The sequence below is a fragment of the Leucopleurus acutus genome (assembly GCF_964270905.1).
Source record: "Leucopleurus acutus genome assembly, chromosome: 10".
Classification (NCBI taxonomy): Eukaryota; Metazoa; Chordata; class Mammalia; order Artiodactyla; family Delphinidae; genus Leucopleurus; species Leucopleurus acutus.
The window spans coordinates 21,517,005-21,529,601 of record NC_139153.1 but is presented as its reverse complement, the minus strand read 5'-3'; the positions used below and the strand labels follow the sequence as shown (position 1 = coordinate 21,529,601).

The 12,597-nt window shown below is 38.6% G+C and overlaps 2 protein-coding genes across 4 annotated transcripts in view; one reads left to right on the top strand and one right to left on the bottom strand.

Moving 5' to 3' along the window:
• The window catches only part of FRMD4B (FERM domain containing 4B), a 336,715-nt gene that overhangs the window by 224,334 nt on the left and 99,784 nt on the right, over positions 1–12,597 (bottom strand). For all 3 annotated transcript variants that reach the window (XM_082849085.1, XM_082849084.1, XM_082849087.1), the window contains exon 2: positions 9,846–9,973. The gene's annotated coding sequence lies outside the window, so the exon portion shown is untranslated. The remainder of the gene's footprint in view (positions 1–9,845; positions 9,974–12,597) is intronic.
• The window catches only part of LOC309967017 (cytochrome c-like), a gene marked incomplete at both ends in the record, with an annotated part of 74,148 nt that overhangs the window by 40,157 nt on the left and 21,394 nt on the right, over positions 1–12,597 (top strand). The gene's annotated exons all lie outside the window — the stretch shown is intronic.

Here is a 12,597-nt window from a genome sequence, read left to right as displayed (position 1 = left end):
TAATTTTGTATCCTGCTACTTTACCAAATTCATTGATTAGCTCTAGTAGTTTTCCGGTAGCATCTTTAGGATTCTCTATGTAGAGTATCATGTCATCTGCAAACAGTGACAGCTTTACTTCTTCTTTTCCGATTTGGATTCCTTTTATTTCTTTTTCTTCTCTGATTGTTGTGGCTAAAAATTCCAAAACTATGTTGAATAACAGTGGTGAGAGTGGGCAACCTTGTCTTGTTCCTGATCTTCGTGGAAATGCTTTCAGTTTTCCACCACTGAGGACGATGTTGGCTGTGGCTTTGTCATATATGGCCTTTATTATGTTCAGGAAAGTTCCCTCTATGCCTACTTTCTGCAGGGTTTTTATCATAAATGGGTGTTGAATTTTGTCGATAGCTTTCTCTGCATCTATTGAGATTGTATGGTTTTCCTCCTTCAATTTGTTAATATGGTGAATCACATTGATTGATTTGCGTATACTGAAGAATCCTTGCATTCCTGGAATAAACCCCACTTGATCATGGTGTATGATCCTTTTAATGTGCTGTTGAATTCTGTTTGCTAGTATTTTGTTGAGGATTTTTGCATCTATGTTCATCAGTGATATTGGCCTGTAGTTTTCTTTCTTTGTGACATCTCTGTCTGGTTTTGGTATCAGGGTGATGATGCCTTGTAGAATGAGTTTGGGAGTGTTCCTCCCTCTGCTATATTTTGGAAGAGTTTGAGAAGGATCAACATTGTGAAAATGACTCTACTACCCAAAGCAATCTACAGATTCAATGCAATCCCTATCAAACTACCAATGGCATATTTCACAGAACTAGAACAAAAAATTTCACAATTTATATGGAAACACAAAAGACCCCAAATAGCCAAAGCAATCTTGAGAAAGAAAAATGGAGCTGGAGGAATCAGGCTCCCTGACTTCAGACTCTACTACAAAGCTACAGTAATCAAGGCAGTATGGTATTGGCACAAAAACAGAAATATAGATCAATGGAACAGGATAGAAAGCCCAGAGATAAACCCATGCACATATGGTCACCTGACCTTTGATAAAGGAGGCAAGAATATACAGTGGAGAAGAGACAGCCTCTTCAATAAGTGGTGCTGGGAAAACTGGACAGGTACATGTAAAAGTATTAAATTAGAACACTCCCTAACACCATACAAAAAAATAAACTCAAAATGGATTAAAGACCTAAATGTAAGGCCAGACACTATCAAACTCTTAGAGGAAAACATAGGCAGAACACTCTATGACATAAATCACAGCAAGATCCTTTTTGACCCACCTCCCAGAGAAATGGAAATAAAAATAAACAAATGGGACCTAATGAAACTTTAAAGCTTTTGCACAGCAAAGGAAACCATAAACAAGACCAAAAGACAACCCTCAGAATGGGAGAAAATATTGCAAATGAAGCAACTGACAAAGGATTAATCTCCAAGATTTACAAGCAGCTCGTGCAGCTCAATAACAAAAAACCAAACAACCCAATCCAAAAATGGGCAGAAGACCTAAATAAACATTTCTCCAAAGAAGATATACAGATTGCCAACAAACACATGAAAGAATGCTCAACATCATTAATCATTAGAGAAATGCAAATCAAAACTACAATGAGATATCATCTCACACCGGTCAGAATGGCCATCATCAAAAAACCTACAAACAATAAATGCTGGAGAGGGTGTGGAGAAAGGAACACTCTTGCACTGTTGGTGGGAATTTAAATTGATACAGCCACTATGGAGAACAGTATGGAGGTTCCTTAAAAAACTAAATATAGAACTACCACACGACCCAGCAATCCCACTACTGGGCATATACCCTGAGAAAACCATAATTCAAAAAGAGTCATGTACCAAAATGTTCATTGCAGCTCTATTTACACAGCCAGGACATGGAAGCAACCTAAGTGTCCATCATCGGATGAATGGATAAAGAAGATGTGGCACATATATACAATGGAATATTACTCAACCATAAAAAGAAACGAAATTGAGATATCTGTAGTGAGGTGGATGGACCTAGAGTCTGTCATACAGAGTGAAGTAAGTCAGAAAGAGAAAAACAAATACCGTATGCTAACACATATATATGGAATCTAAGAAGAAAAAAAAAAAGGTCATGAAGAACCTAGGGGTAAGACGGGAATAAAGACACAGACCTACTAGAGAATGGACTTGAGGATATGGGGAGGGGGAAGGGTAAGCTGTGACAAAGTGAGAGAGTGGCATGGACATATATGCACTACCAAACGTGAAATAGATAGCTAGTGGGAAGCAGCCGCATAGCACAGGGAGATCAGCTTGGTGCTTTGTGACCACCTAGAGGGGTGGGATAGGGAGGGTGGGAGGGAGGGAGACGCAAGAGGGAAGAGATATGGGGACATATGTATATGTATAACTGATTCACTTTGTTATAAAGCAGAAACTAACATACTATTGTAAAGCAATTATACTCCAATAAAGATGTTTAAAAAAAAGTTATTTCTTGCTTTGAAGAGGAAAAAAGTACATATGTCTGGTGTCTATTCATTTTAATTAAAAAAAATATTTAACAGTTAAGTTTGAGGTGTGGATGGTGAGAGTTTTTAATTTTCAACATCACAAAATACTTTTACTCTTTGCATATTTTTACAAAAATCAGGCATTAATTTTAAAACAAAAAGTAAATTTTAAAAATAAGAAAATTTAAAAAAATAAGAGCCATCATTTTGTGAGACGTCAGAGCCTAAGGAGAGTCTCTTTGTTTGTTTTAATCAAACTTCAGCAGGAAATTCAGGTACCAGAAGAAATACATCAAATTCCTCAATGTTTAGTGTTCTAAATGACAGTCAGTCTCCAAGTACCTGTTTCAAATCCTGTTACTTACACCTAATGACTGTCTATTCATGATTGAGAAAATGTTTAAATTATTTGTACCTGTTTTTAAATTTATTATTCTATTTTTCTTCAAATGTATTTTAACACAACTATTTTATACAAAGTCTAGAAACTACACATTTTCCAGGGACCTAGAAAAAGTATTCTAGACCTAAAAAACAAGGAAACAAACTTACTGACTTTTAAATATGAAAAGAAAACTACACAATCTAAAGTAATAAATATTTAAGTTAGTATCTATACAAGTAAATATGTTGTCCACTTCATTAGTTGATAAATCATCATATTCACAAATTGCATTATTTTTAAAAATAATTTTTAGGTTTGATTTTTTTATTTGGTATGGATCAACTAAAATGCATGATGAATCCTGGAAAATTATAGCCAATAGTAAATGAGTTTATTGTAATAAACAGTTTCAAAAGCAAAATTATAGGGTTTTTAAACAACATATAGAGTAAGAAATTATTTTTAATGTGGGGTATCTGTGCATTTTATTTTATTTTTTTTTAAGATTTTTTTTTTGATGTGGACCATTTTTAAAGTCTTTATTGAATTTGTTACAGTATTGCTTCTGTTTTATGCTTTGGTTTTTTTGGCCGTGAGGCATGTGGGATCTTAGCTCCCCAACCAGGGATCGAACCCGCACCCCCTGCATTGGAAGGTGAAGTCTCAACCAGTGGACCTCCAGGGAAGTCCCTGTGCATTTTAATATGCTTATTATCATGTGGGGTGGGTATCTAAAGGTAAAAATTCCTAGGGCTGACAAATATCTTTAAATGTCCCTCACTATAATAATTCATCAAATCAAATCAAACACACTTAAAATTTCTGCTTTTGGGACTTCCCTGGTGGCACAGTGGTTAAGAATCCACCTGCCAATGCAGGGGACACAGGTTCGAGCCCTGGGCTGGGAAGATCCCACATGCCGCGGAGCAACTAAGCCCATGCGCCACAACTACTGAGCCTGCGCTCTAAAGCCCGTGAGCCACAACTACTGAGCCCACATGCCACAACTACTGAAGATATACAGATGGCAAGTAAGAGCATGAAAAGACAGTCAACATCATTTGCCATTAAGGAACGGCAAGTTGACACCACGATGAGTTACTACTTACATACTTATTAGAATGGATAAAATGGAAAACGACTGATCATACCAAGTACTGACAAGGATCTGGAGCAACTGAACTCTCATTCAGTGCAGATAGGGATGTAAAATGGACAACCACTTTGGAAAATTTGTTAAAAAGTTAAACATACACCTACCATATGATCCAGGCATTCCACTCTTAGGTATTTACCCAAGAGAAATGAAAGCATATGTCCATATGAAGACTTGTACATGAATGTTCACTGTAGCATTATTCATAATAGTGGAAATCTGGAAACAACTCAAATGTCTGTCAATGGTGAATAAATAAACAAACGGGGGTTTATTTATATAATGGAATACAACTCAACAATATGGAGTTGAATGAAATACCCATACACATTATAGCATGGATGAATCTCAAAATAATTATGCTGAGTGAAAGAGGCCAGACAAAAAGATATATACTGTATGATTTCATTTATATGGGTTTGTAGGATATGCAAACTATTGTACAGTGATAAAAACAAGATCAGTGGTTGCCTGGGGCAAGACAGGGGCTGGGTAGGGTAGGTAGGTAGGATTACAAAGGGGCATAAAGAAACCTTGTGGAATGACAGAAGTTTTCATTATCTTGATAATGGTGACACTTTCATGGGTATATGTGTAGGTCAAAACATCAAATTGTACACTTAATTTTTTATTTTTGGGGTTTCTCAGCTCTGAGCTGCTGCTTTATTTTATTGCCTAAGTGGTGCTGAACATTCAATACCAAGCAAGACACACAGTTCTCCGAGGATCCTGTCTTAAATATATTTGATCTCAAATTTTACACTTTAAATATGTGCAGTTTATTATACGTCAGTTATAGCTTAATAAAGCGATTAAGAAAAGGTCCTAATTGTAACAATTTAACAATGCTCAAGTGTATAAAGAAAAATAAATAATCTTTCATCTGATGCCATCCATCAGATAATCTCCTCGAGGTTACCAACACGAGTAGCCTGGTGAGTGCATCCTTCCATATTTTCTCTTTACTTGCACAAATTTATGATCTCATTATAGGGTTTAAACCTTTTATATAATGGATGACCCATTAAAGTGGTATTTTCTGCAACAATTTATTAGGGTTTTAGAAAATCTCTTATTATGCAAAAACTTTTCGGTGTTCTGAGATTGAGGCTCATTTTTTTTAACAGCCAACATGCCTTAAATGCCAAAGAAAGGGATGTAAAACTACAAACAGAAGCATCGTGCTTTACAGTAAATTACTAGATAGAAGAGTTGGTCCTGACTGAGGGAGTCAGAAGACCAAATGCCGTCTATATTGAGAGGCTGTTTTTCCACAAGAAATAATTTAACCTAGAAATGGAAAACCACTCAGTGTTTTAAACTATAATTAAATTCTCACTCTAGGTTAAACATTGCACAGGGATGTTAGGCACAAGCAAATTCAACTGCAAACAGATTTGCAGGATTGTTTTGGTTGTACAAGCTAGAAAATTGTACCAACTCCAAGATTTTACCACAGGTCAACTTTAAAGAAAAACCTTCAATTAAAAAATTATAAAATATATGTTCACTGTGAAAAGTGCCAAAAATACACAAGTATATAGGACAATATTTTCTTCTGTTCTTCCCTAATTCCCTCTGTTAGACATAACCACCATTAACAATACAAACACATCTTTCCAGATTATACAGTGTGCGTGGGCATGCATGCATGCATGTGTTTTTATTTTTTGACTGTTCGTTTGCTTTTTCTTTAAAGTTTTTTAAATTGTGGTAAAATATATATGACATAAAACCTGCCATTTCATTTTTTTTTAATACTATCGTTCCAGAATCATCAGAACATGCAGATTATTTTTCTTTTTAATTTTTTTTTGGCCGTGCTGCATGGCAGGCAGGGTCATAGTTCCCTGACCAGGGATTGAACCCATGCCCCCTGCAGTGGAAGCGTAGAGTCCTAACCACTGGACCGCCAGGGAAGTCCCTCAATCATTTTTAACTGTACAATTTAGTGGTATTAATTACATTCACACTGTTGTACAACAATCACCACCATCTATTTCCAAAACTTTTTCATCACTCCAAACAGTACCCATTAATCATCAACCCCCCATCTTCCCTCACCCCAGCTCCAGGTAATGTCTAATCTACTTCCTGTCTCTACGAATTTCCCCATTCTCGATGTTTCATATAAGTGGAATCATACAATATTTGTCCCTTTGTGTCACCCAGCATAATGTTTTCAGGGTTCATCCACGTTGCAGCCTGTATCAGAACTTTATTCCTTTTAATGGCTGAATAATATTCCATTGCATATAAAATTTTTCTCATCCATTCATCTGCTGAGGGACACTTGGGCTGTGTTCATTTGCTGTTAACAAACATGATCATGGTATACACAATTCTGGCAGCTTTTTTCCCTTTTACTTAATACATTTCAGCTATCTATCCTAAATTTTTAAAAGCCACATTATTCTAGTAGATGGAAGTACCGTCATTTATTTACTACTCTTGTAACAACAGATGTATAAACAGCTGTCATATTTCGGCCAGTAAAACAGTGGTAGAGTGAACATACTAGTACATACATCATTTTGCATTTCTACCAGGTTTCCTGGAAGATGAACTCCTAAAAGTGCTATTAGCTGGTCAATAGGAATGTGCATTTAACATTTTGATAGATACTGCCAAGTTAGCTTCCAGAAATATCACCCCTATTGACATTCTTATCAACAGAGACCATGAGAGCTTTTTTGTCCATATCTTTCCCACAAGAATTACTTGGAATTTCTTTCATCCTTGCCAGTCTGACAGGTGATGAGTTTGCTAATTTAAAGTAGGTATAAGGAAGGATGTACAGGTGTGCCATGAGAGCAGAGGGTGCTCAGGGGTGAAGTTTGAGGGTGTCAGAGTCCTCTAGACCAAAGCAGAGAACAGAATTCCAGGACCAGAAGGGGTTCTGCTTGTTTCTATAATCAGGGCTGATTTCAGTAGAAATACACACATGCAGCTGCACTTAGTGCTAAAATACTGAAAACTCCTCCATAGTGGTTGGCAATAGATCACTGTCCTGAGCTCCACCCTTGAATCCCAACCCACCTTCCCACAATCCAGCAGCTGAAGGGTAAAAACCCTGCCCAGCACCGTTGCTGATGCCAGCTCAACTTGATCTTTATTTGTGCTGACTGGTTGTTAATACTCAGAATATCGCTCCTGCCTACATGAGTCTAATTTTTTGTGAGACCCACTGATTCCCTCCTCACTCTATTTCTGAACCCCTAACACTGTAGAACAATCGTCTATTTCGTTCACGAGACCTGTGCTCCTGAGGGCAGGAAGCCTGTCTCTCTCATTCATTCTTTCTCTCCCAAAATGTTTTTCGAGCACTTTGTACATTGCAGTTGCTGAACCCGGATCCCAGAATATCACTGTGAAAAGGCAAACACCATCTTGGGCCTCACAGAATTTATGTACTTTTTTACTTACCAGTAAAAAGGGCAGGTGAAAAATAACTGAACAGCCAAATAAAGAAAATAACTCCCAATAATCATGAGTGCTATAAAGGAAACAAGTTTTTCTTTTTTTTTTAATTGAAGTATACAATGTTGTGCTAAAAAGAAAGGAAACAGCCTCCAAAGATGAGTTAATGAATGATTAACCTCGGCCCTCACTGCATACCTTCACATCCTCCCTTATACCAACTTTAAATAACCAAGCTCATCATCTGTCGGACTGGCAAGGATGAAAAAATTTTGAATACACCTTGTTGCAAGGATATGGACAATACAGCACTCATAGTCACCGTTGACGAGGATGTCACTAGGGATGATATTTTTGGAAGATAACATCACAAAGGGGTCCTTCTGAGTAGAGAAGCCAGAGAAAATCCAGTCTGAGATTAAAGGAAAAGGCCAGGAGTTAGGTGCCAAAACAGAAAGCACCCAGGCTGCATTGAGTGTGTGCAAACGCTCCAAGTGCAAAAGAGCTGGTGTGATTTAGAAGGTGAGGAAGGAGGTAAGAGTGAGCATAAGGAACTAAGGGGGTGAGGCTGGGAGAATGGCCACAGCCGGGTCACGCCAAGCCTTACAGACACCAAGCCTTACAGATGACAGCAAACAGCCTGATTTGTGACTTAAGAAGATTCTACATCATTTAAGTCTATATTCACTAATACTTCTCAAAGTACATAAATCAGTAAGAATCTGAGAAATGCCCTGAGCTCCCCTCTAACTTTCTTACTTCTCTGCCTGGTGCCCGGCAGCCCCAATGATAGTCTCTCGGAAAGTGTGCACACGCCCAGGGTTAGAATTATCGCCCTTCACTTCCCTGACATGTTTTGGGCTTTTCCACGTCTCTACTGCCCAAAAAACAGACGACTGAAATGTCCATCCCCGAAGTACACTTCACTCAATGAAAAAAAATCAGTTAACAGTTACTGAGCACTCTTTATACGCTTGGCCTTTGCCCAAGTGCCTTGCATGCATTAACTCATTTCATCTACTCATCCTTCCCTAATCCAGGAAACTGAGGCAAAGGAAGATTCATCATTTTCACTGCAGTCACACAAGAGGTAAGTGGTAGAGTCCATGTCCTGGACCACTACACTGTAGTCCTCGCCACCAGGGGCCAGCGTGCAGAATTTGCAATCCTATCATTAATTTCACTAGAGGCAGCATTTTTTTTAAGGTTTATTTATTATTTATTTTATTTATTTTTGGCTGCGTTAGGTCTTAGTTGAGGCGCGTGGGATCTTCGTTGAGCTATGCAGGATCTATCGTTGCGGTGTGCGGGCTCTTTTGTGGTGCACAGGCTTCTCTCTAGTTGTGGCGTGCGGGTTTTTTCTCTTCTCTACTTGTGGCGTGTGGGCTCCGTAGTTTGCGGCACATGGACTCTAGTTGAGGCGCATGAGCTCAGTAGTTGTGGCACAAGGGCTTAGTTGCCCCGCAGCATGTGGGATCTTAGTTCCCTGACCAGGGATTGTACCCGCATCCCCTGCATTGCAGGATGGATTCTCTACCACTGGACCACCAAGCAAGTCCCTAGAGGCAGCATTTTGAGAAGACTGGGAAAACACTGTCTTTAACTGTTGTACATTCTATTAGTGCACAAGTCATACTTTTTGCACATTAGACATCAGCACACTTCAAACCACCTTTGCCTTTCAAATATGAACTACTGAGATCAACTAACGCAGAAAAATCTTGAGAGAGCACATGGACGTGCTACCTACACACCCACATTTGGTCTCTATCGCATTGTCATCACTATGGCAGGCTTAGGCAACCATTGGAATATTTCATTCCCCCCCTCACTGTATTCTAAAAAGCAGTGAAAAATGGAAAAACAAACCCCAAAGTATTGATATAAAAGATATAAAGCACACCTTCACTGCAACTAAGCTAAGGAAGAAAATCATTGCATATATAAAAATAATCATTAGTGTTGCTCAATTGTCCAGTGGACTTAAATTGGTCAAATGTTCAACTGCGAATAAAAAGACAATTTTACAAACGTGCAAATAGAATATTGGAAATATATTGTAGGAAATGTGTCTCTGGCACAGTAGAGTTAGAGCATTGTTCATTATTTTTTTGTTTGTTTTCCTTTCTGACAAGAGAACCCCTTTTTAAAATGTAATCTATCATTTAACTTTTGGGCACTTAGCTTTTATGTGAGAGTAGCAGACTAACTATTTACTGATTTTCTTCCTCATTGCTCATAGCACAGATGTTTAGATGGTAGATCATATCATATATCCTATCCCCATTTGACAACTCAACGCACACTCACAAACATTCATAAACCCACTTACCTGTTCTATCAGACTTCAGCATTTACAGAGATGTCTGCTTACCTTGAACTAGTAAGTACTGTCTTGCTTTCCTTTTGTTTTCACTGTAATAATCTTTGGATTTTGTTTGCCAGGCACAGATGTCATCTTTTTCCTTCACATATTCTTTCTTCCGGATTTCTCATCAAAACCTGAAACACAGAAGGGAGCAGCTCCTTGACTTCTGTAGGCATATAGGAAAGAACCAGACATCTCAAATCAGGGACTTCTAATTTATTTCTAATTTTCCTTTGATTGGCTATAGTTTAATCACAGTTTTAGAAATTCACCTAATTAGGTGAGATTTAGAATAGAGCTATCTCAAAATACAGACGAAAAGAGGCTCTCCTCCTTAACAACTAAAGATCTGATACTGATTTGGCTTCTCACGTAAGGCCTTTCATTGAATATAGAATGCTAGCCTCTGTCTCTGTAGGAGACGCTAAAGCACTATAAGTTAGCTACAGTCAGTTGTAAAATCAAGGCTGTGAGAGTGGGAGAACTCAATACAATATTTCGGAATTGCTGAAACCAGGATGGTTTACTCCTGAACCTAGTTTTAACAGATGTCAGTGGTGGAGAGAATGAGGCACGTGTCATGAATACTGATGAAATTTAGCATGTGTACTGCGCCATAAGATACACTCATTTATATGGATTTGTCATTCTCCCTATAAAAGAAAACACCTTTTCCCCAGAAGCTCTCCTTCAGTCGGGAAGGACAATTCTCGCTTGTCAACTGTGGGCCCAAACTGTTTCACACAGAGCAGGGTGTGAAAACTGGACGAGAAGAGGAGGGCAGAGGCAGCAGATGTGGTATTCATCATTGTGCCACGTGGTTCAATGCAACTCCACTGTTGCACCATCCTCAGCAGACCCCACAGCCCATCCCATCTGACCCTCAACTCCTCTAGATGTGACACAGGTATGAGGTGGAAGGTGGCACCAGGAAGCAGAAAGAACTCAGTATGATTCCTTCACAAGCACCTTTAACGGCTCTCTCCTTACTGCTGCCATAGGACAAATCCATCTTTTCTAACAGGAACTGTAAGAGAGAAGAACAAACCTGACTCCATATTGGGTTTATTCCTAGCGCTAACCCTTGTGCTTTGTTGCTTGTGCTTAGTCACGCTGTCTCTGTAAAAGACTGTTGCCTATAGCCTGAAATATACATTATAGCCCATTCTCAAGGCTCTTACTTTTAAAGGTATAACACTTTTCCATTCATATAAAGATAAAAAATTGCAGAACAAAGAACAACATTGGTTGTGGAGGTTTATAAGAACATTACGACCAGATCTATGTGGACAGCTGCAATAACAAAGGATTCTGGCATCGAGAAGTATGTAACCACCAACCACATCCGCTCCCCCTTTTATAGCAAAGTAGCCTGAATTCTAACTGGGGTAAGAAGGTTCTTTGGGACACTAGTCCACCATCTTCGCAAACTGCTGGCTTTCTGAATAAAGTCTCTATTCCTTGCCCCAACAGCTTGTCTCTCGATTTATTCGTCTGTAGTGCAGCAAGCAGTATGAGCTTGGACTCGGTAACTAGATATTCTAAGAACTCATCTACAATGAGAGCGTAGTGTAGGTTGGGAGTTTCTTGTAGGCAATCTTCTTCAATATCCTTTTAGGAGAAAAGTAGCTCTTAAAGCTAGTAAGAGGCTAATTTTATGTTAGGTGTTTAAAATTAAACATTAAAATATGAACTATGTTAAATCTACATAGTGAAATCTGATGTTGATAGAGTGTAATGTAGGTAGAGAGTGAGGGGATGGGGTAGTGGTTTGGGTCGTACTAAATCAGAATGAAGACCTCCCACACCCAGTCATCCCCTTGGTCCGCAAGACTATTAGGTAAAATACTGGGCTTAGAAAGAATATACTGGGCACGTGTTAAGAGTCCAAGCCCCTACTTTACAGATTAATTAGACTCAGAGAGAGAGAGAGTGATTTGCAAAAGATTACGCACATAGGGAAAACTGGTGCTGGAACGACTCCGTGTATTTTCTGCCTTATTGAACCATCTCTCCACAACTGTCCTGTGTCCACTAGATGACAAAAGTTCCTAGTAAATAACGATATAACAAGCAGCATCTAGCATCACGTACAAAGAACTCTCTAAGTACCTTATTTTAGTTGTGTTAACAGAGACTGAACAGCTTCTGTCAGCTCAGATCACAAGGACAGAAAAAAGAGATATGAACAGATACCTCCCAACTGTCTAGAAAACTACCATTTATCGAGCACCCACCTAAGCCAGAGTTGGGTACACCACTTATGTGGCCTCTGATGTATCTAGAAACTCCGAAAATAATATAGGTTTTATTAAATGGTGCAGATGAGGAAACTGAGTCAGGGAAATATAATCTCTTGTATGAAGTTACACACAGCTAGTAAGTTCTTTGATTCCATGGCCCCATGCACAAGGACTCCTGCCTGTGACAAACAGCACTATACACGAAGTAAATATGCATCAATTTGAAAACCCCAAAGCCTATGAATAGAAACAGAGTGGATGGTATTTGGAAGGAGATTAAAGAAAGGAAGGGAGAAAAGGCAAGCTAAGAGAGTTATGTAAATATATTCTGCCATGACTCTGAACACGAGTGAGAGCTGTGTGTTAAGATCTTCGGACGTACCAAATACACAAATGCAATTAGAGCATATAATTTCACCCATAAAATTTAGTGAAAGATATTTGTGCTATTAGGTATCTGAGGATGAGCAAAGAACTGCAAGTCTGAATAAATTAGGATGGATGAGTTACAGTAA